This window comes from Setaria italica, chromosome VII (genome assembly GCF_000263155.2).
Source record: "Setaria italica strain Yugu1 chromosome VII, Setaria_italica_v2.0, whole genome shotgun sequence".
Taxonomy (NCBI): Eukaryota; Viridiplantae; Streptophyta; class Magnoliopsida; order Poales; family Poaceae; genus Setaria; species Setaria italica.
In genome coordinates this window covers 8,334,443-8,356,546 of record NC_028456.1, presented here as the reverse complement: position 1 = coordinate 8,356,546, position 22,104 = coordinate 8,334,443, and positions in this window count along the sequence as shown.

Below are 22,104 nucleotides of genomic sequence, written 5' to 3'. Positions count from 1 at the left end.
TAGTCGTGTACCATAGTCTTGGGCGCTGCAGGCACTATCCGAGTAGCTAGTCGTAGAGGTTGCAGACTGAAGTGCCCGAGTACTGTCGCGTGGCTGGAAGGTACTCCTTTTGCTCCTTCGAGTTGTTTCTGTCCTGAGTAATTTTATATGGTAGTGCGATGTCAATCGCACTCCATATGGAGTAGCCCCCGAGCCTTAGGTTGAGTCGAAGAGTCAGGCTTAGGGTCAAACCAGCTTTTGTCCATTTTACCCTTGGAGATCTTGGGAAAAAAGAAAAAACTGACCAACGGGTACGGTACCTGCAGCCCCCGAGCACTTGGGCGATCTTTGTCGTTGAAGTGGTCAGCAGTCTGTTGAAAAGAGTAGCCGTTGAGTGTTAAAGGCGATTAATCTGCAATTAATCTGTCCGTTGCGCAATTGACGCATGGAAACCGGAGGTGGCGGAGATAAAACTGGAGGGCCCCCTTTCGGTTAGGTTTACCCCTTACAGTAATCAGATTTGTTTTTCTTCCTTCCCTGTGCCCCTGCTCCATGCTTGCGCCATCGCAATTGCCAAGTACCACCGCCGCCATTGCTCCCCTTTGAGAGAGATCCGAGAGTGAGTGCCTTTTGCTGAGGTTGAAATTGGCGGATGCGCACCAAGAAGATGGGCAAGAAACCCGAGAAGATCCAGGGCAAGGCTCCGGCGGTGGGCAAGGTGAAGTCCAAGAAGGGGAAAGAACTGGTGCTGCCGGCGCCGAAGGTAGGGCCGATGAATCAGACTGCGCCGCCGCCGCCTGGAATGACGTGGCAGCATTCGGTGATGAAGGAGGAGGCCGTGCAAGCACTAGTCGATGCCAAGCTTCTACAGCCGAAGGAAATACTCGAGTGGTGCCCAGCTTTTCCAAATGCGTGGCAATTTGAGGAACATCCAGGTGAGATAGTGATGCTCACACACTTTGTGGAGAGGGGGTTGGCAGTGCCCACCTCCGATTTCTTCAGAGGTATCCTCGAGTACTATAAACTTCAACTTGTTCATTTGAACCCTAATGGTGTACTGCATATGTCCATTTTCATACACCTCTGCGAAGTTTCTTTGGGAGTTCCTCCAAGCCTCGAGTTGTTTAGGAAGTTATTCCGCTGTAAGCCGCAGCCTAGTGTCCATAGGACAGAAGACTTTGGAGGCGTCGGGTTCCAACTCAGGAACTCAGGCGCATATATTGAGTATAATCTGACTGACTCCCATGGGAAGTGGAAAAAAAGGTGGTTCTACATCGGGAACTATGAACCTCGCTTGCCTGTGGTGACTGGTCACGCGCCCAAGCATGCAGAATACTGGGTGAGCGAACCTGAAGATACTCCCGAGCTGGATCACCTGATGCAGCAAATCACCGAGTTGAAGGCACTCGGGCTAACTGGGATTAACGTGGCGGCCAGCTTTCTGAAGAGAAGAGTTCAGCCGCTTCAAAAACGTGCTCACTCGGGAAGTGAGTACACAGGTCTTAAAGATCCATCGCGTATGTCCGATAAGGATATGTCCGATGATGATGTAAAGGCGCTGCTGGCCAAGTTTTTCAGGAACTACCAGGGAGTACCAGTAATCCCTGCGGCTCTGCGTCAGTATGACGCCTGGTATGAGCCAGAAGTGGTATGTATTTTGCACCTGACTTGTTCTCTTTTGACTTATGTGATATTTGTTGTTGATACCGACTTGTTGTTTGTAGTCTCGAGTTCTTGCCGGCTACTTGGCGCAGTCGGAAGAAGAGTCAGGAGCTGTTGCTGAGGAGTCGGAGGACGAGCCTTCTCCTCCTGTCAAGAGACGCAGAGTAGTCCGCAAGATGTCTGCGGCTAAGTCTGCTTCAACCCCTAAGAAGTCTCGGGGTACCAAGGTATGTAGTTGTGAACGTATCTGTAGCTGATGACTTTGAACTTGCTATTGATGCGACGAATTTTGTCTTGTTCGTAAAGGCTGTAGATACGATGCTTGGTGGTGATGAGGCTGCTTCTGAAGAAGTAGTTGTATCCGACCCAGATGTCGGTGATGTATCAGTTGATATGGTGCCGAAGAAGGTGCCATTAACAGAAACTGGAGTAGCCCCTGAGCTATCCACGCTGACTCCATCGGCTGCCATGCCGCCCGTTGCTGACCAGGCGGTCCTGGGGTTACCTACTGAATCAGCGGGTGTTGTAAAGGAAGTCTCGCCAATACTCGCTACTGGTTCGTTACTGTCCGGTGTGATCGCCAGTGGTAAGTGTTCTGCCGCAGCTGGATTCGTTGATCCGAGTGGATTTGTAGTCTTGACCTTTGCTTTAAAGGTCTTGGCGAGAAAATGATGCCAGCGGCTGCTCCTGCGGCGCCAATTACTCTGCCACCTGTTGTCGAGAAGAAACATGTGCGACTTCCGCCACGTTCGACTCAGTGAGCTTACTTTACTCGGTGTATACCTTTAAGTCATTTTGAAGTTGTCTAATGACTTGTCTTGATGCAGGTATGCGGAAGAAACTATCCCAGTGGAGGTAGGGGTAGGGTCGGATCCCCCGACTATACTATCTGCTCCTTTTGAGGATTTAATCGTTGAGGAGGTGCCCGGAGTTGACGCTGGTCGTCTTGGAGCTACCATGACGATGCTTCAAGATGTCATCCGTTCAGCGGAAGTTCCCGCCGCTGCATCGGGTTCCGGAAGTGCTGCCTTATCCACATTTACTGGCGGATCACTGGCCGTAGTGAATGTTGACAAAACCAAAGAAGCAACTGCTCTAGGTATGTTTATGTAGTCTTGTTATTGTAGTCGTAGCAGGCGGTTGACTGACGATAAATGATGTAGGTGCCATTTTGGGTACAACTCCTCATCTTGCGGAAAGTACTCAAAGACCGGTGGTTACCCTGCCATCCAACTTGGAGTTCCAAAAGGCCATCGATGTTTTCCGGAGCTTCCAAGTAAATTTCCTTGTTGAGTTGTTGCATAACCCGAGTAGTTGTGAGGCTTAAATTTCCTTGTTTTCAGGAACGAAGTCATCAACTGGAGCAGGAATGTGCCCGACTGATAGAAGCTCTGAGGGTTCATGAAGTTGGGGCAAAGTCTTTTGCCGTGGAACGCACGGATCACGCGGTTCTGCAGCAAAAACTGGAGAGCTGCTACAAGTCGCTGAACAAGAAGTATCAAGGTAAGCATTTGGCCTACTCTAGGTGTGTCCAACTATAGTTGGCTGTGGTTTGAGTTTTTTATCTTGTAGAGCTCAAAAAGCAAGAGGCGGCTGCAAGGAGCCAAGTTCTCGACTGGAGAAACGTGCACGACCGAGTGGCGGATGAAGCCGAACATCTTTGGGCTACGCTAACGGAAGCACAGGCTGCTTGCAAACATCAGCGGGACCGAAAGATGCAAAATGGCGTGATGCTTGCCATGGCCATGGTGGCATGCAGAGATCATGCCCAGACCATGGAAAGACTTTAGGGCAAACTCCAGGAGCTAACTGTAGCAGCTGAAGACTTGGTGAATACCATAGCCCCCGTGGAAGAAGGCGCAGGGCTGCAATCACTAGTCAAGCGATTGAAGGCTGCCCCGAGTAGAGTGGCGGGACTCTGCAAAACTATTTGCAAATAGGTCCTTGCAGTTGTGAAGTCCTACTATCCGAGGGCAGACTTGGCGGCAGCTGGTGATGGCGTGGCTTGCAACTGCACAGAAGAAGCATATGCGTAGTACCTCAAGGAGGCAGAGCCTATTGCATCGAAGATGTCGGAGTTTGTCTCTTTAAAAGAGCCTTGAGCTTTGTATGTACTCTTGTATTTGTGTCGAGTACTTTGAACGATACTTTTGATAAATGAATACTTGGCCATTGGACTTGTTACTTGAAGTTTGTTGTCTTAAGAGTAGTTTCACTCCATCTTGTCCGACCCAAAGTGCTGGAGTCGGCTGGGCTTGACCCTCTAGGGGACGAGCTCCGTCTCGCCCGACCCTGAGTCTTGGGGTCGGCTAAGCCTGACCCCTTCGAGGGTGGAAACTCCGCTTCGCCCGACCTCAAGGGAAAACCCCGCTTCACCCGACCCTGAGTCCTGGGGTCGGATGTGCCCGACCCCTGAGCAGGGGGTCGGAGTAGTCCAAGCCCCCGAGATAATGGTGAGAGCGTAGGCCACGATTGGCTTGTAGTAGTTCCGAGTGTCGAGTAGTCGTAATTTTGTTGAGTACTCGTCTTTTGAGGGACACGGGTGTACTGTACTCCTTCGTCCTTTGTGGATGCACGGGTGTACTGTACTCTTTTGTCCGTTGTGGAATAAGTACCGTCACATGGGCAGAGTCAAGAGTTGTTAGACTCATTGATCACGGGTGCATAGTAACTCTTGGGCAGGTGGTAGTTGTGGCTTTCGGCTATAAATAGAGCCATCTGGTGAGCAAACCAACTCAAGTTCCTGATCAGCGATGGACTGCCTTCGGTTACTTCTGTTTGAGTGTAGAGAGCCGTCAGAAAGTGCACCAGTGCTAGAAGATTCCTCGTAGATTGAGGCCACCTTCCCTCCACAGACTCCTGCGCTCGTAGGGATAGCCGCAATGCTAGAAGAATCCTCATAGGAGGTTTCGTCGCACGCCTCATCTTGCAGCTCGTGATCCAGTGGAGTACACACTGGAACTCACGAGTGATGGGTGATGAGTACCGTGGTCTTTATCCCGCTCTCTGAGAGGTGGAGGTGTGGTCGTAGAGTAGATTGGCTCCGCAAGGCTAGCAAAAGAGCAGCCTTGGTTCCCTCTAGGCGCGTCGTGCCGGATTCATCGTTGCCACTGTCAAGGTAGTGGCAATGCTGGAGTTCTTGGTGTTACCTTGGGTAGAGGACCTGGATATGGCTGCGTTTTGCGCAGCTTCCTTGCGTGTGGGCCCTTCCCCTTGTGGTCGGCGGACCTGAGTGGCCTTGTGATATAGTAAAAGCCTGAGGCTTAAATGCAGCTCGCCAGTAGGCAGTTGCTTGTAGTCTTTGTGTATTCCGAGTACTTGTACTCGTATGTAACTTGATGTATCCTTGTTTCAGTAAAGAAATATTGATATGGAGATTTTGTACCACGGCAGTGATCCTTGTTGAGTTGATAACTCTTGTCAAAGCTAAGGTATCTTGAAGTCGATAGTCGGGAAGTTAGCCCGAGTAATAATCATGAGTTATTGCCTTGGAGTGATTACTCGGATGCCACTATGGGTAATAGCGACAGAGATGTTCTATATTCCAGGAGTTTGGTACTTGTTCTCCGGAGAGCTCTTGGAGTCTGTAAGATCCGGGTCCCGTAACCTTTGATACAATGTAAGGACCTTCCCACGGTGAATTGAGTTTATGCAATCCTGACGTGTCTTGGATACGCTTAAGGACCATATCGCCCGAGTTGAAGGATCTTTCCTTGACGTTGCGGTCGTGGTAACACCTTAAACCGTCAAGGTATCTGGCAGATTGCACTAGTGCCGCGCATCTTGTTTCTTCTAGACTGTCTATATCTGTTCGCCGTGTTTCTGTTGCCAGTTCTTCGTCGTATTGTTCAACGGATGGTGATTGCCACATGATGTTAGCGGGTAGTATGGCTTCCGAGCCATATACTAGGAAATAGGGTGATAGCCCCGTAGTCTTGCACGGTTGGGTATGGAGGCCCCACAAAGCATTTGGTAACTCTTTGAGCCATTTGCCACCTCTGGTGTTGCCAACGTCATGTAGTCTTTTTTTCAGGGCATCGAGTATCATGCCATTAGCACGCTCGACTTGTCCGTTGGCTCGCGGGTGAGTGACCGAGACATAACGGACGTCGATGCCGCTGTTCTCGCAATATTCCCAAAAGTCGTGATTATTGAAGTTTGACCCTAGGTCTGTGATAATCCTGTTGGGAAAACCGTAGTGGTGTACGATTTCATCCAAGAAGTCAAGGACCCGGTCTGCCTTGGGGCAAGTGACCGGTTTGACCTCGATCCATTTGGTGAATTTATCGATTGCCACGAGTACTCTGTTGAATCCTCCTTGCACAGTTGGTAACGGACCTATCATGTTGAGCCCCCAGCAGGCAAACGGCCATGTTGGAGGTATTGTGACTAGCTTGTAGGCCGGTACATGTTGCTGTTTTGTGAAGAATTGACAACCTTTGCATTTCTGAACTAGTTGTTTGGCGTTAGCCAGAGCCATTGGCCAGTAGAAGCCTGCTCTGAAAGCCTTGCCAACGAGTGTCCTCAAGGAGGCATGGTTGCCACAGATTCCTCTGTGAATCTCTTCTAGGATTTCTTGGCCATCTTCTCTGGTGACGCACTTCATGAGTACTCCAGATGATGCACCTTTCCTGTAGAGCTTGTCTCCGACTAGAACATAATTTTTTACTCGCCGGGAGGTTTGCTCAGCTTTATTTTTGTCGGATGGTAGCTGGTGATCTTTGATGTAGTCGATGAAGGGTGTCCTCCGGTCGACTTCTATCATCATGATTTCACGAGAGACGTCAGTAGTCGGGATTGCTAGCGCTGTGACTTGGTTGGATATGGACGACTTGCGCAGTTCGTGTACAAAGATTCCTGCTGGAACCTCTACGCGAGTAGAGCCCATTTTGGATAAGACATCGGTGGCAACGTTGTTGTCGCGGACGATGTGATGAAATTCCAAGCCAGAGAACTTGGTTTCCAGTTTGCGGACTTCTTTGCAATAAGCGTCCATGTTGTCCTTGTTCCGATCCCACTCGTCATTGACTTGGTTTATAACGACTAGAGAGTCGCCGTACACCAGTAGTCGTTTGATGCTGAGGGAGATTGCGAGGCGAAGGTCGTGTAGCAGTGCTTCGTACTCGGCTTAGTTATTAGATGCTTCCCAGAATATTTGCAGCACATACTTGAGCTGGTCTCCCTTGGGGGAGATGAGTAATACGCCTGCGCCGGCTCCTTCAAGTTTAAGGGATCCGTCGAAGTACATTACCCAATGTTCTGGTCGTTCGACTGGTGTCGGAACTTGATTTTCAGTCCATTCAGCTATGAAGTCGACCAAAGCCTGGGACTTGATGGTTGTCCTTGGCTTGAAGTTCAACATGAGAGCTCCGAGTTCAACTGCCCATTTGGAGATTCTACCCGTGGCATCTCTGTTGTGGAGAATTTCACCGAGCGGGAAGTCGGAGATGACTGTGATGTTGTGCTCTTGGAAGTAATGGCGCAGCTTCTGGGAGGTGAGCAAAATAGCGTATAAGAGCTTTTGTATCGGTGAATACCGAGTTTTGGAGTCCGAGAGTACTTCGCTGACGAAGTAGACAGGTCGTTGGACCTTGTAAGCGTGGCTCGGTTCAGACCGTTCGACTACTATTGCCGTGCTGACGACATGAGTAGTAGCTGAGATGTATAGGAGCAAGTCTTCATTCAGAGAAGGAGCGGTGAGTACAGGAGGCTTTGACAAAAAGTCTTTGAGTTGTGTTAGTGCCTCATCTGCCTCTTCCGCCCATTTGAACTTGTCCTGGCGTTTGAGAAGCTTGAAGAAGGGTAATCCCCGTTCTCCAAGTCTCGAGATAAATCGGTTGAGAGCGGCCATGCAGCCTGTGAGTTTCTGCACATCCTTAATGCTGGCTGGTGCCTACATGTTTGTGATGGCAGATATTTTTTCCAGGTTGGCCTCAATGCCACGATGGCTAATGATGAACCCGAGTAGCTTACCGGAAGGTACTCCAAAGACGCACTTAGTAGGATTGAGTTTCCATCGGAAAGCGTGGAGACTAGAGAAAGTTTCCTCCAAGTCAGCAATGAGTTCCTCCCGGTTTCTTCTTTTGACGACGACGTCGTCGACATAAGCTTCGACATTGCGGTGAAGTTGCCTTTCGAAACACATCTGTATGGCCCTTTGATAAGTTGCTCCTGCATTTTTTAGTCCGAAGGACATTCTTTTGTAGCAGAAAGCTCCGAAGGGCGTGATGAACGCTGTTTTGGCTTGATCTTCTTCTTTGAGGCTTATCTGGTGATAGCCAGAGTAGCAGTCGAGAAAGCATAGCAAAGCGCACTTCGCGGTGGAGTCAACCACCTGATCGATCCTGGGTAGACATAATGTGGTATGGCCCATGAACTTGGCGAGTGCTGGCCGTCCGAGTATAGCATGGTAAGATGTCTCGAAGTCTGCGACTTCGAATCTGATGTACTCGGTACGGTAATGTTCTTTAGTGCCGAAGGTGACTGGAAGGACAACTTGTCCTAGTCGTATAACCGCATTTCCAGGTACGATGCCGTAGAAAGGTGAATCTGTTGGGGTAAGCATTTCAGTAACGTCGAGGCACATCTTCCTTAATGTCTTGGTGAAGATAACATTGAGGCCGCTTCCACCGTCGATGAGTACTTTGGTTAACTTTGATCCTGCCACAACTGGAACTAGGACTAGTGGGAAACTGCCTGGTTCTGAAAATTTTGTCCATTGATCTTTTTTGCTGAAAGAAATTGGAACATATGACCATTTTAATGGTGTAGGATCCGTTGGTTCGATGGCCATGATCTCCCTGAGTACGAGTTTGTTGGCTCGCTTGGATGCAGTACGTGGGATACCGCCGAAAATGACATTGACGGTTTTTGAAGCTGTCTGGAAGTCGCCTTCTTCATCTTCGTCGTTGCGGGCTTTATTCTTACCCTTATCTCTATTCTTGGTGTACTCTTCAGGGGGTGGTGGTGCGGGTAAGTCTTGCATGACTCGACGCATGCTGTAGCAGTCTATCGCCGAGTGCTTGCTAGTCGGATGCCATGGGCACTGCTTTTTGAGTAGCACAGTGAAGGTTGGCCCTTCATCATTTCTGCGGTGTCCCTTTTTCCCGGAGTTGGTCATGGCGGCAATAGTGTTGTTGTGCTTCCTTTTGCGATTGTGGTTACTCGAATAGGTGTTCCGAGCCTCGTTATGCCGAGTTCTATCTGGGTCATTATTGTGGTTGTTGTCGCGTTCGCGGTTACGGTGGGAGCTGAACCGTTCTTGCTCTTTGTCTTCTTCATCCGCCCACTGTTGCACCATGACTTTGAGTTCTTTGACATTAGCTAGTCGTCGGCGACCGAAGTCTTGGTATGTTCGTTGATCATAGAGTCTATTCTGGAAGCACTCAATGATGCCTGTTTCGGAGATGTCAACTATGGTAGCCTTCTTTTCGAAGAACCATCGCAGATAGTCACGTAGGGTCTCGCCTTCTTTTTGCTTGATTTGACTTAAGTCGATCTTGTTGCCTGGTCTAGCCATGGAGCTGGCGAAGTTGTTGGTGAAAGCCTTTGTCAAGTCTGCCCAAGAGTCAATGGACTTGGGTTTGAGTGACTCAAGCCAAGTCAGTGGTGCGGGTTCCATGCATATGGGGAAATGGATAGCCTTGGTATCGTTATTGCCCCCGGCTGATTGGACGGCTAGCGAGTAACATCGTAGCCATTGAATTGGGTCTTGCTTGCCATCATACTTGGTGATTCTGGTTGGCTTGAACTTATCGGGTAATTTTGTTTTCATTACCCGGTTTGTGAAAGCAGGAAAATGGTTGCAGTTGTTGACTTCCCATTCGCGCCGACTGTTGAGAATTTCTCGCAAATCACTGAAGTTGGACATTTCATGGTTCTTCCGAGTAGGATGGATGTTTTTAACCGAGTTGGTGCAGCTGACCTCACCAACATCCTTATGTCGAGCAGGGGCCTTATGCTTGCTTGGACCTTGGCTGTGTTGCCGAGGTTGGTTGACTGCGTTATCGTTTCATGGGGCGGTGTTATTGTCTGCAGCTCCCCTGCTACCTTCTTGATGAGATGTGATACGAGGAACAGACGGGATTGGTGATTCTTTGTCGAGTAGCTTGTAAGCTTGCTCCACGAGTTGTGCGATCAGTCCATTGCTGTGCTGCACGAGTTGAGCTGTGGCTGCGTTATCCTTATCCTGAGGCATCAATGTTGTTAAAAGGTTGATTGAGGCGATAGCCGCGAGTGGAGTATTGTGCTCCTAAGCCTGGACTGCGTTGAAAGCCCTTTCAAGATTTGTGATGGGAATATTTGTAGCCATCAACTGTCGTCGCTCGACTCGAGTAGCATTGCGCGCCCTTCTATGGTTGCGCTGCTCAGAGGTTTCATCATGAGGGGTGTCAGCTGTAGACTCATCTTAGGAGATGTTGTCGATTTGTGCTAATCACCTGGGGGTTCTGTTCTGGCTAGTACCCGGGTTGTTATTCTGAGTAATAACAAGTATCTCCCTGTCTGGGTAGTAGCTTCCGGAGCTTGATGTTGCAATCTCTGTGGAACTTTCCTCGCGGTTGGAAGTGAGTGGAACGCCTTCTTGATATGGGAGGTTGTCTATATGGGCGACAAGGCGTGAGTTGTAGTCACGGTCGAGAAGGGATGGTCGCAATCCCGGCCAGTGGACAAATCTGCCTTGTGATGTCGAAGTTATTACCAATCCTTGGGCTGGACCAGATAATGGTATCTCTGGTGAATAGGATGAGTCGAAGTTAACATCTTCGTCATGCCCGAGTTCGAATCGGGTTCGAGTGAGAAAACCTTGGTGGACTTTGGTTGTGTTGTGGAGTCCATGCGGGAACCGCTTCGAAGTCGAAACCGATTTGGACACTGGCTGGGACTGACTAGTCCAAGGCGAGTCCAACCCTGAGTCCTGGGGTCGGCTGAGCCCGACCCTTTGGGGGAGTAGCTCCGCTTCGCCCGACCCCGAGGGGTGAAACTCCGCCTCACCCGACCCTGAGTCCTGGGGTCGGGTGCGCCCGACCCCTGAGCAGAGGGTTGAAGTAGTCCGAGGCAAAGTCGAATCCGACGCGTAGTCAAACTCGAACTCGTCGACTTTGAAATCTTGTTTTTTTCCGATCAGATTTTCTGGTTTCTTCTCTTGAACATCAACGATTTGGCGCCGAAACGAACCTGAGCCTTCGGCGACGCAAAGCTAGGATCCGAAAACGAAGGTGGCGCTGGCTTCGATGAAGAAAATGGGCCTGATGATGACCTTTGCCATTGAGTTCGCGCTGAGAAACTCGACGAGGCCCCCTACCTGGCGCACCAGCTGTCGGTGTTTTAGACCGGCAACCCGCCTAGGGGGTACCCTAGGTGGTCTTTTATGCGGTAAGGGTCGTCGAGAATCAAGGAATCAATGGTGACGCAAGGAACACGATTTAGACAGGTTCGGGCCGCTAGATCGCGTAATACCCTATGTCCTGTGTGTTGGTTTGTATTTGATGAACCGGAGTTGTTCTTGTGTGTCGAGGTGTGTCCTTTTGAGGGGGGTCCCTGCCCGCCCTTATATACACCGGAGGGCAGGGTTACAAGTCTAAGTCCTAGTCGGGTACTATTACAGAGTTCTACTCAGTAATGGCCCGAGTAGTTTTCCATAAACATACTTGACTAGTCCGAGTAGGATACGCCCATCCTTGTTCTGATCTTGTCCGAGTATGTCCCTTGGTGGGCCGTCCAAGGCCTACTCGTGGACCTGGGGTGTATGCCCGACAGTGACAGGACGAGCGGTGTGATGTGAGCATACGCGGGACTAGCGGCTCTGCCGGTGCACGCTACTGGTGAGGCAGGGGAAGGAACCATCACTGCCTGCGCAGCGGTTGGTGGAGACGGAAGCGTCGTAGGACACGCACGTGGGCAGCATTGCCGGGGCATGACGGGAGGGCCGGAAGACGTTGGGGCACGTGGTCGGGGATCCAAGTAGGGCAGATGCCTGCGGGTGGTGAGGCGGTACTGGCGCGGCAGCGGTAGGTTTTCGGTCGCAGAGTGGCCGGGGCGACGGTGGAGGTGCGGGCAGTGCGCCTAGCACGACCGGCGAGGCCTCGGGGGAGATGAGATGGGACAGAGTGGAGGACCGCGGGTCGTCGTTGCGCGCGATCCGGGAGCGAGGCGCATCAACCCATCCTGTCGCGGCCAACGACTGGGCGAGGCGGCGCTCGCTAGCGAGGTCACGCCACGCGGCGACAGCGCACGCGTGCTTTGGCGCTGTCTGACCGACGGATCCGCGAGATCCTTTGTCGGGCCCATCTTCAAGCCTCTGGATCTCTCGGTTTTCAACTACGCCATGTTGACTCCCTTTACAAGAGTTGTAGTACACAGACCAAGGTCCAACTATTGTAATTTGATCGAGTTCAAAAACATGGTGGATTTGGAGATTCAAAGCTCCAAAGTTTGGAGGAACGCCGGTTTCAGGACTTAGAGAGAAACGGCGGTTTGGCTGGTTTTCAAGGTTTGGGGCTGATTTGAGCTACAGATTTGGAAAGCTTCGGAGGTGAATTGGACCAAGGTCCAATTAGCAAAGTTGTTGTAGGAACTTAGTTCTCCAACTTCTATAAAGGAGTTTCTTGATGTTCTGTTCAACTTTCCAAAGATAAACCCGCCCTAAGGCACCAGGTCAGGCTGATTTCCAGACTTAGCCGGAATTGCTAAAGGAGGCTGAGTTGACCAAACTAGGGGACTTTGACCTGGATTTGAAGGCTTTCAGGGTAGATTTCAAACTTGCTCCTTAAAACAAGGTTGTTAAGGTCCCGAAGCTCTAAAACTTTGGTATAGGGCTCGGCTCAAGATGACATTGGAAACCTCAAAATAGAGAGCCCCAAAGCTTGGACTTTAGTTGCCGAAGCTCTTCTTTAAGCACGAAGAACTTGCTCTTACAATTAAAACACCGGTTAAGTACCCAGGTTGTTACACCCCCCCCCCCCCCGCCTCGCTAGTGGCGTGTCCCGGCAAAGCCGCTCGTCCCGTGCACGCTCGTGTCACAACGCTCACCCTGTCACCTCGCCTGCCACGCTTGCCCGTCCCTCCTATCCGCCAATGGCACCGCCGCCATCAATGGCCGCGACAACACGCGCCTGCCCTTCTCCGGCCCACCGGCGAGCCACACGCCCCCGGTGCCTATAAAAGCCCCGCCGGCGCTCCCCTTCGCCTCCCTCACCGCTCCAGCCCATAGTCCAGAACCCTCACCGTGTGCCCAAGTTCAGTCGCCGCAAGCTCCTCTGCTTCGCGCTCACTTGCCGCCACCTGAACTCGCCGTGGAGTTCCCCCTTCCACCCGACCCGCGCCTTGCCGACACCCCCAGCTGCTTCGTCATCCTCTCGCGCAGCTCTAGAGCTTGCTTGTTGTCCACAAGCAGCACCACCGCCGCCGGAACACCGCCAAACCCCGTCGTTGCCCGAAGCTTTCTGCTGTTTCACCCCAGCTAAGCCTTCTCATCGCCTCCAATCGCTTCAAACCGAACCAAGGTGAGCGCGTAAGCCCTTCCGGCCACTCACCGTCCCTAGGCTGCCGGTGCATCGCAGGGATTTTGCCCGCCGCCGCCGCCCGTGCGCCCGAGGACCCTATTGCTTTTAGGAAACGTGAACTGAGGGCCTTAGTGTGAAAACCTAGGACCTTGACGTGATTAAACCCTAGACCTAGGGGCTAGTCCGCAAGTTTACCTCGGTTTAAATGTTTTAAATGGCAGAAATTGTGTTTAACTTTGGAAATTCACCAAAATTCGTAGAAAATTCAGAAAATGCCAAACCAATTTTGCTAGGCTCAGAATAAAGATTAGTTGTTAATAAAAATACTTTTGGCACATGTCACTGTTGGAATGAATATGATATGTTTTAATTCTTGTTTAAGCCATTTAAATCATAACAAATTAGAGAGCTATGATAAAAAGATGAAACCAACTCTCATGTTTGTTTCAAGCAGTAGAAACTAGGAAAAATGTTTTGGAGCTAGCTCAGGTGTACAACCCCCTGCTTTTGTTTTACAATGCGTTTAAAAGATTGTTTTCACCTTTTTGGCATAACAATTAATCTGGAGCTGAGAAAAATAAGAAACCTTCTGACTCAAATCAGTAGTATAACTCAAATTGTGGGAAAAATATGGAAACCACTAGAAGTAATTAGGTAAACCACTTTCCTGTTTACGGAAGAATAAATGGGGTAAATACACAGAAAACGTCACCTTTTCGCAAATAGTTAAATACCAGCTACCTTAAGGTAATAAAGGCTATATTGGAAGAGGTACAAAAGAATATTCAGAAATAGGATAACTTTCCGATCTAAAGCTTAACAAAGTGATGTTACTTATATGTACACAATCGCCATCAAACCGACCCTAGCCTATACCACACCCCACCTTCTTCATGTAAATAAAGAAAGTTCAGAATCTTGTCTAGGTGAATGTGGCCTACATAACTTGTTCTTCAACACTAATTTCTGTTTGCAATCTATGAAAAGTGGAGATGATGCATTGCATTTCACGTAGAGCTGAACCTCGCAGATGGAACCTACGAGCTTCATCCGGCGCCGGAAGACGGTGTCGTAGCTGAGCCGCCACCTGCAGGAGCTGAGCCCGAGCACACCGAAGACCAGTTCGCTACCATCCCGCTTGAAGGCAAGCCCCGGAGCATAAATTCCTATCTTTAACTACTTGCAATATATTTGGTTGTTTGATTGTGCAATTACATTTTTAGGAATTGCTCAAAACTGTAGATGCATGAATTAGTTCCCTTTGATCTGAACACTAGTATGATAGGTCGAATAGTTGCAATGCTTAAATAGGACTCGATAAATGTTGAGTGATTTCCTGTCACTCGCGAGTTAAGGAGTTGATTGCTTTACTTATGCTGCAACTATAAAGACGATGGACGGGGTAGGGCTCTGTGAACTATTTTGGTGGTTGGTGGATTGCCCTGTCTGTCTACTTGAAATTGGACCAAGGTCGAGATGTGATTGAACCAGAACGTGAGCGGTTCGATCCACTATCTCTGGAATGAAGTTCCCTTGCGGCCGCATGTGGTGACAAGTGCGGTCATAGAACGGCAGAGGCCGAGTCTGTGGAGCCTTGTACCAAGGGAAGTGGGACTTACACGGTTCTGGGAACTGATGGGGACGGCGGACAAATGAAGCGACCCTTCATGGTGTGCAGATGTCGTGAGATTATGTTTGCCATGCATGGTTAAGAATTTCAAATCGATTCGTCTGTCTCTCACAATTTGGGACTACTTGATCGCTATGCTACACTGAGTAAGAATGGACTTGAGGATGAATTCAATACTACTGCTTGTCATTAATTTTCTGAGAAATGATGTCTGTCTAGTGTAGTTGCTAACATAGACAAGTAAATGAACTTAGAACCTGTGGCTAAAATATTAAAAGTAAAGACCTACTGTAGTCGCTTTTGGCAAAAGCAAACCCCAGAGCCAAAAAGCATGCATGTCTAGGTGTTGGTGGAGTAGTACCACCGGTCGGTTAAGTCTTGTTGAGCGTAGTCGCTCAGCCTTGTTGTGGCACATCTTTTCAGGTGATGTTGACGTCTCTGAGTTTGCTACAAGTGGCACTTGGCCTCCCCAGCTTCCTCCTTGGTGAACGGTCGAGTGGAATCCCTCCTCGGACGGCGAGGACAGGGACCATTGATGTCATGATCGGCCTCGTCGTGACGTCCGACATCGGCGCTGGTTTCCATTTGTTTATTTCTGCTGCTTAAGAACTCTGCAAACTATGTTTGAATTTTGAACCTGGTGTTGTAATAAATTAATGCACTTGTTTAATTTGGATGATTTGTTGTGTTCTCTAGAATCACTCACGTTCGTGTGAGCTATGCTTTCTCGGTCCTGTGGAGTGGTTTATCAGAGGAAATCCGACGGACTGCCGAGTTAACTTGATTAAAGCACATTTTCACGTGTCAGGTGGCTTAATTGTGCTTTAGTTAAGTTAATTAGAGCAGTTCCACCACAGCGGCGCATTGGGAGGTGGCAGGCGGTGCACAAGGCGACACTATGCGCCGGGATGCGCGGTGGTGTGGGGCCGGTGCGGGAGCAGCACAGGGCGGCGCTGTGCTCGTCTGGTGTGCGGTGCAGAGACTAGGTGGTGGGCAACGCGCTGGCAGACGGGTGGTCGCGTGCGCGTGGGCGCGATGCCTACGTGCAGTGCGGCAGCGGGCAGGGCCGAGGCGCGCGACAGGGGTGCGATCTGGGCATGCCGTGTTGTGCGGAGCGCGAGGGGGGGCCAGGGCGCTGTCATGCACGGCAGGGGCGCGGCCTGGGCGTGCGTGCGGGGGCGTGCGGCGTGTGGTGGCGAGCGCAGGATGTGTGGCACGACGCACTAGGCGGGAGGCAGGCGTGCGCAGTGGGCCAGGGCACGGCAGGGTGCACGCACTAGTGGGCAAGTGGCACGGGGTGGGGGTCGGGTGTGGCGTGCGGCAAGGGGCGGCCGATGGTGTGCGTGGCCAAGAAAGAAAGGAGGAGAGGAATAAGGTTGGGAGGGAAAGAAAGAAAAAAGGAGAGAGCAAGAGAAAGGAAAAAGGGAAAGAAGAAAAAGAAAAGGAGATGGGGGTAAAAGTAAAAGGTAGAATTAAATTGTGAAGAGTTAAAGAGGTAGAGAGGGAGATGGTGGCAATTGTGGAAGCGGTCGCGGGCACGAGCGCGGCGGTCTTCCGACTGGCACACGACGTGACCCACGGAGAGGAAAAGGGAGAAAATGGAGGGTGGTTGGCTTGGTGCCGGGACGGCGGAATCGTCGGGAAGACGGGATTTGTGAGGTCAAGCGGTGAAAAGATTTTTTTTTTAAATGATTTTAGCGAGTGATTTAATTGGTGAATTTTTTCGGGACGTTACATTATCTTTCTTACATGTTGCCCTATTTTGACAAAGTATGAGAAATCCCTTTGTGGCTTTGAACCTGATGATCTGGCTAAGATAACGGCTACCCTCGGGTACAAGGTGCCGCTTTGGTAACTTTTGGCGACATCTTAGTTAGTTTATTAATTTTTTGTTTTCTTTTTTTTTTTAGTTGTTATCGTTGCACTTCTCTTCTAGGCTGTGATTGCTAGCAAAGTTGTTGTTAAAAGGCTTATGGAGATAGAGAAAGATATGCTTAGCCGCAACACTAAGTTGATGGAGCTCGAGGTCGAGGTTGCGAGACTAAAGAAAGAGAACACCGCTTTGAACAACTTAAAGACTTCTCTCTCCGAAGCCAATGCTGAGCTACTGAAAAATAAGGATTTACTTGTGAAGACATGCAGCGACCTCGTTCTAGGGTAGAGAGTTTAGAGAAGAGCTCAGAGGACAATCTTGGTGTTCTGGAGAAACTTTGAAACACTATAGAACAGGATTCAACAACTATCTCATCCTTGAAGAAAGCATGTGCGACAAAACACAAAGCATGCGAGGAAAGAGGTACGGTGATCCAAACTGTTGGAAAGAACATCAAAGAACAAAAGATTTTTGTTGAAGAAGCGGAACACGTGTTAAATAGATTTTCAGATATCTACAAAGGATACAAGGCGGCTCTAGCAGAATTTGGGGCTGAACCTCTTCCTTTCCCCACTGACGACGATGCTAAGGAGATGCTCGACTGGATGGACCAGGAATTCAAGAGTCTGCCTGGTGTCATAACTGGAGCTAGCGATTATGCTGCTTCTTTTTGTATTAAGAGCATGCTTAAGCTTTTGGAGAAAGAGAGCTGCTCCGATTTTCTCAAGTTTGGGGCATGCAGCTATTGATTTCCCTTGGCTTTGGAGCTTGATGCACAGGAGAAGTCCAAGAACATTAGAATTTTAAAGATGAACTTCTATAAATAACTTTAGGCTGCTTCCAGGCATGAGCACGCGAGGCTAGTCGCCCAAGATCGTCTTGCGAAGGTTAGGTTTCTTTTATCTCTCTTTGTTCTGGTTTTGCATTTGTTTTGGTTGCACTTTTGGCTTATCCTACTTTTCTTTTTATACAGGCCAAAGGGGAGGTCTCGAAGGCTGATGACGAGGGTGATGGCTCTAGACGCCTAGAAGAATAGTGCTCGAAGGATCATTGTATAGGCTTTAGGCTTATGCTGTGAAACATTTGCGCCTATTTGCTTGGTTGTATACTGTGACATAATTACTGGTTGCTTAGCTTTTGATGTTTGAACAATGCTAAGTATCTCTGTTGATCGCCTTACTTTTGACCTTTGTGCTTTCATGAATTATTTTTACTCTGAGGTTGATTGTTCGCGAGATTTACTTGGATTTGTATCAAAACTTGTAGCATAAAGGAGCGAGCGGCGTGTTTCTTTAGAAAAAATGTCACCCCCTCCCCCACCTTGCTCATTTGTGCGGTAGTTTTGTTCCTCCGTGCGAGGTTGCTAGGTATTCATTGTGTCTGCACTTTAAGTCATTGAATTTCAAGGCTTGGTGTTTTGCTACATGACAAAAAAACCACTGTCAAATTTGTGGCAAAGCCCTAAGAACAAAGGAATGAACACTGTTTTATTTGTTGAAAAAACATCACCCCTCCTATTCCTTTGTGCGAGGGTTTTGCTTGAGCAAATAAAGCTCTGTCATGTTTGCTCAAGGTAGATGTATCTTTTTCACGTAAGAGGAATGAAATGTTTTTTTCTGTTAAAAAAGTCACCTCCCCCCTCATTCTTTTGTGTGAAAGAAATTGATTTTTTAGCTTTAAATTTCCGGTTGACTTATAGCTTAGGAAGCTTCGAGATAAGTCAACAAAAAATTTGTTCTTGAGTTTTGTGGACTTAGATACATAGCGAGAGCTTGGTCGATGTCACAACTCTTTGTTGCTTCGACCATAAAATTTATAAAGGCTTGAGGTTAGGTAGATTTTTATTAACTCAATTCTATGATTCCTAAACGTGAAAGAGTGCAAGGCTTAGTTACTGAAGGTTGTTGCTGCTTAGTTGTACCTTTAGAATAGAAACGAATTTTCGCCCGCATAATGTGTACAAGAGATGAGATTATGCAACTTATTGTTGCTTTTATGCGACACTTGCACAAAAACATAATTTTTAATTGCACAGAAATGCAAGGCTTGTAAATTTGTTGTTGCTTTAATGAATTTGCGCAGAAATGCAATTTTCATCGCACAGAAATGCGAGGTTAGGAAACTTGTTGTTGCTTTTGAAGGTAGATCAAGTTAATAGCCTCTTTGAGACCATAATCGAGAGTCACTGGGGGAATTGTACTTCATTAAATAGTAAAAGGTTTACAAGGATCTGCCTCGTTAAAAACCTTGCCTCCAGAATGGAGCCCCCCTAGCAAGGAAAAGAGTGCAGTCCGTTTGTGAGAAAGTAAAATGCGATAAATTAAACTTGCTGCGCTCGACATTGTTTATAGTTCCACAAGTCGAAGGCGCTACTAAACATAATGACTACGGGCAGTACTTGCGCAAGTTGTCCACATTCCATGTGTGTGGCAACTCCACTCCAAGCTGATCTGTAAGGTAGAAAGATCCTATCTTGTTACTCCGAGTGACAACATTTCTTCCTTCCCATGTTTCTTGCAATTTTCCGAGGTTCTCCCAATTTTTCTTCTTCTTGATGACAAGGTCACCCACTTTGATTTCTTTCTAGATCACTTTCTTGTTTTTTTTATATTTGTCAAGGTTTTCTGCCACTTGCACTATGTCAAGCTCTATCATGTCTTTTTCAATTTTCTCATTATCTAAGTTAGCCTCGATTTTTAGCACTCTCAGGCTTTCATTCTTGATTTCTTTAGGTGTCATTGCCTCAGAACCAAATAAGAGCCAAGAGGGTGTAAAACCTGTGGCTCTTGATGCTGTGGTGTTGTGGGACCATACTACCCTTGGGAGCTCATCTACCCACTTTTCTTTCTTTTGATCAAACAAACATTTTTTGATGCTTGAAAAGATTATCCCATTTGCTCTTTCCACAGCTCCATTTGATTGAAGATGATACACCGAGGCAAATTTTACCTTAGTGCCAATGCTCGCACAGAATTCCTTGAAATCGATACAATCAAATTGCTTGCCATTGTCCACTATCAGTTCTCTAGGAACTCTGAATCTGCAAATGATGTTTTGCCAAAAGAAATTTTGCACTAAGCTGAAGGTTATGTTAGCCAGTGGTTTAGTTTCGATCCACTTGGTAAAATAGTCAACTGCCACCACCACAAATTTGTAGTTGCCTTGAGCGGTTGGCCCCCATCTTTGCAGCGGCCAAGTTGGTGGTATGAGTTGGACTAGAAGTGAGGGTGCCTTCTATTGATCTGCTATTTTCTGGCAAGCTTCACAGCTTGTCACTAAGCTTCGAGCATCAAGGATTGCAGTAGGTCAGTAGAATCCTTGCCTTATGGCCTTGACCACCAAAGCCTTGGTTCCAATGTGCGAACCACAAAAGCCCTTGTGAATTTCAGCTAATAATTCTTTTCCATTCTCGATGGTTGTGCACCATAGCCAAGGAGATGATATGCCTGATTTATACAGCTCTCCATCGACTATTCCGTAGCCCCTGGCCCTCTGTTTCATTCTACTCAGCTCAACTTCATTGTGAGGCTCGAAATGTCCCCTCAGATAGGCCATGATTGAGGTCCTCAAATCAAATGTTGTAATTGCATTCGCAGTCTTTGAAAGGATCTTGATGTGGCCTAGAGAGAGGGTGAATAGGCGTAACCTAAAAATCGTCGCCACTTAAAACAAGTTTTTCAGCGACTTGCGGATTATTCCGGAGATACTACCGAAGATTCCGCAAATTATGGAATCTCTTAAGAAATCTCTAGAATCTCCGAAGATAGAAAACACATGCCTTAAGCAGCGGAATAAAATCTATCTGCATGGAAATCGGAACTTCCGGTTTCAAAACCGGAGCCTCCGATTTTGACTCGGGCAGAGAGAACCCCTTAAACCTTACACAATGCAAGTGAGGTAAAGATCAATCCAGATTAGAGAATATGCTCAGATGGTGTATCTTAGCAAGATCACAAAGCTCCTGCACTTCATAAACACTAACACCCAAGTAGATCAACCAATGTTACCCGATCAACAATGAAGTGGAAGTGCAAAGCAAATGTAAGCAAACTAGTAAGGAGACACAATGATTTGTTTCACCGAAGTTTAGATTCACTCCGAGCGAATCCTACATCTCTGTTGGGTGCTTCATAAGAAGCCGGGTTGCACTCAACCCTTTCCCCACATCACTAGTTAGCTTCTTCCCTTTCGAAGACGAAGCTTGACCTGCACAAGCTGTCACATGGCTCACCACACCTTGGGAGCACTTCGGCGATGCCTAGCCATCTAGGAGGAACACCTCCAATAGTAACAAATGCTTCACTTGAAACTTGACAAGGCAAATAGTGCTCAAGAGTATGAGTGCTCTTATAGTGCTCTCAAATAACTCCTCTCGACTACCCAACTCACAAGATCTTAGCAAAGATCACACTACCTCACAAAGAGGGGTTGGGGAGAGCTATTTGGCTTTGGCTCAGCTTAGAATAGGCAAGAAGCATTGTAGCAACCACAAAAATAGCAACCAGCCACTAAGGGGGTCATGGGGTATAAATACTCCACTCCCCAAAAACTAGCCGTCAGAGTTGTCAGACCAAAACCGAAACTTCCAGTTTCCCAAAACCGAAACCTCCGATTTTTCAAACCAACTAGCCATTAGGAGTTGGGTTCTGGAATTTTTCGAAACTTTCTTCAGAAATTTTGGAACTTCCGGAATCTTCCAGAAATTTCTCTGGAGATTTTCAGAACTTCTTAACCATTAGTGTGTCCGTGAGGCTTTTGTGTCTCTCATCCCTCACATAGGATACTTGAGCACTGAGACTATGTCAAATGACCATGTGATGCATCCCTCTTGATAGTACGGCACATCTATACTCAAGATCAAAATATAAACATCATGTTCATCTTCTTGAGCTTCATTATCATGAACCATACCATACTTGATAAGCATATCCACTTGAGAGTTGCATCCATCTTTGTCTCTTTGGTTTGAGCACTTCAACCTTGATCTAGTGACTTGGATGAATATTCAATCACATATGAATGAAACCCAATTTCAGATCACATGTCACTTCTTCATATGACTCAATAAACATTTGATGTATCCCATTGCTATACTCTGTAAGCCTTGACTTGATACCTCAAAATCCTCCAAGCACTAGCCACTTCACCCTAGCAAAGCTCATGTCCCAAATCACTACTTGACCAAACCTTGCCTAGTATCTCGTAGCTAATCACTTTGCTTGATTTCTTCATCCAATCGCTGCCACATTTGAGTCTAACAATGTTTTAATATCATGAATGAAATCCTCTTGAGATCATATCTTCTTTTGACTTCTATATCCCATTTATTTATAACAAGCTTCTCATTTCATTTAGAGACAAACTAATATCCCAATGCCATCATGCCTCTATATTTTATTCAATTTGCTTGTCACATATCGCATATAACTATCATGGGATTCACATAATATTGGTTTTTA